The following is a 2,251-nucleotide window of genomic DNA, read 5'->3' as shown; positions in this document are numbered from 1 at the left end:
TAAAGTACCGAATCGATAAGCAGTATCGGTAAGAGTAGTAATACCGTTAAAACCTTAACGATACCCATCCCTAGAAATGACACAATGTAAAAGAAAAAGTATAAATAAAGGGACAAAATGAAAGAAATTATAAACATTGCACTGGGTTGTTTGATTTATAGTGTGAGGTAAGCATATGGTTTCAGCCTGTACTTATGGCAAGTTTGGGGGCTCATTTTGTCATCTGGAAGTTGGTTCCAGCTGCAGGTTTTGTAATAGCTAAACATTCTAGCAGTCCTACCACTGATCCTAAGTGTTTCAACAAGGGTGCTTTCCACTTCTATTTTAAACAACACTCTTGCAGGTTTCCCTGCTGATGGAAGTTTATATGGAAAGACCTTCATCCCCTTGATTTTCTGTAACTCAAACTGAAGTGATGTGGTTTCTCTTACAGGTGTTCCAAAGTCTTGTCCAGCCAAACTTTGTGTCATTCTTCAAGACCATGACATTCGCAAACTTGACTTGCCTCATGGAATCCCTGGGACTGTGATTGAACTTGAGTCTATTATGAGGAAGACATTTGGCCTTAATGGGAACTTTACTTTGCATTATAAGGATGCTGATTTCTGAGAGGAATATTTTTCTCTTACCTCAACAAGTGACATCAAGGACAAGGACACAATTAAGGTGATTCACATTGTTGAACCTCCCACACTTACGCTGACTTTTACTGATGTGGAGAGTTCCATTAAAAGTGCATCAAAGACCTGCATCCAAACCTCGGTCCACACTTCAGTGACCGACATCTATCCTTCTATCAGCAGTTCCTATTCTGGATCACAGGATACACCGATTCTTTCATCATCTGAACACAAGACTCAGCGTTCACAGCGTTGGCCTTCTGAATTCCCAGTACCTCGCTTTGCCTATGATACAGAACTTGTGCTTGCCGCAGCAAGTGAAGCTTTCAAGAAGGATGGAATTCAACTCAACTTTACATCAATCCTTCCAGACATCCTAGAGAAACTGGCTGAAAGCATCTTTCAGTATGTGGCCTACCCAACAAGCGCAGAGTTGTCTGATGTTGCTGATGCGCTTATTCAGAAATATCCTTGCCTTAAAGAACCAGGCTCATATAATGGATGCTATGGATGGCGACAGAGACTAAAATATAAAATGGGCAACTATAGAGCAAAACTGAGAGGGCTTGGATGCCCTGAGCTAGATGTTAACTCTGTCAAAAAGAAGCGTGCACATGAAAAAGCACCTGCAAAAAATATAAAAAAGCCAAGAAAGGCAGATGTGAACTTTTTTCCCCTCACCCACAAGGAGAAACCGAAGAAAGCTTGGAACATGAAAGAGTAGAGCTCCTTAATGAAGTAAAGATGGATATGAACTATCAGATCATCAGTGAAAAAATGGCAAAGACATTCTCTATTCGCAGGAAGGAAATTGTCAGTCAAGCAACACCAGTCACTGATTTAAAATACAGATGGGCCTGCTCTTTTTAATGCAGCTCAGGTAAATATATTTTCAGAAAATAGTTTGCAGTATGTGTTATATTACATTCAATTTTCTACAGTAACAAATTGTGCCGTATTTTTACAGATAAATGAAGAATTCAGAAGGATCACCACTGTTAATCTGGAGGCAACGTTCATGGCAAAACTGGACCAGTACTCTCCTAAAATAATGTCCTTGTGTTCTCAAGGGGACGGTCTTCAAAAATTAGTATTCGGCGTATTAAGAACATGCTGCTAGAGGTATGAATAAATGTAACAGTTACAGATAAGACTCTACTGAGCAATAAGACAACTGCTAAAACGACATACTACCACAACAAAATTAACAACTGCTCTGACTCTCGCACACTTTTCAAAACTCTCTCTTCTCTTCTCCGTCCTCTTCCCCCTCCTCCTTCATCAACTCTTACAGCTGATGACTTTGCAATTTTCTTCACAAATAAAACAAGAACCATCAGTGACCAATTCCCCACACCACAAACTGATGACAACTTCATAATGACAAATACACACTCTCTCTCCTCCTTCTCTCCACTCTCGGATACGGACGTTTCCAAACTTATCCTTTCCAATCATCCTACTACTTGTCCACTTGATCCTATCCCCACTCACCTCCTTCAGGACATTTCTTCTTCAGTTATACCCGCGCTCACTCACAGTATCAACACCTCTCTTCACTCTGGTACATTTCCCGCAGCATTCAAGCAGGCTCAGGTAACCCCACTCACTGCCTAAGAAAACCTTTCTAA

General features: G+C 40.6%; 1 pseudogene; it reads left to right on the top strand.

The window, feature by feature from the left end:
- LOC107667689 (uncharacterized) overlaps positions 1–2,251 on the top strand; it is a 26,023-nt pseudogene that overhangs the window by 11,064 nt on the left and 12,708 nt on the right.

Source organism: Sinocyclocheilus anshuiensis, unplaced genomic scaffold, assembly GCF_001515605.1.
Source record: "Sinocyclocheilus anshuiensis isolate Anshui unplaced genomic scaffold, SAMN03320099.WGS_v1.1 scaffold2193, whole genome shotgun sequence".
Classification (NCBI taxonomy): Eukaryota; Metazoa; Chordata; class Actinopteri; order Cypriniformes; family Cyprinidae; genus Sinocyclocheilus; species Sinocyclocheilus anshuiensis.
Note: the sequence above shows the minus strand (reverse complement) of the source record. Positions and strands in the feature narration are given on the sequence as shown.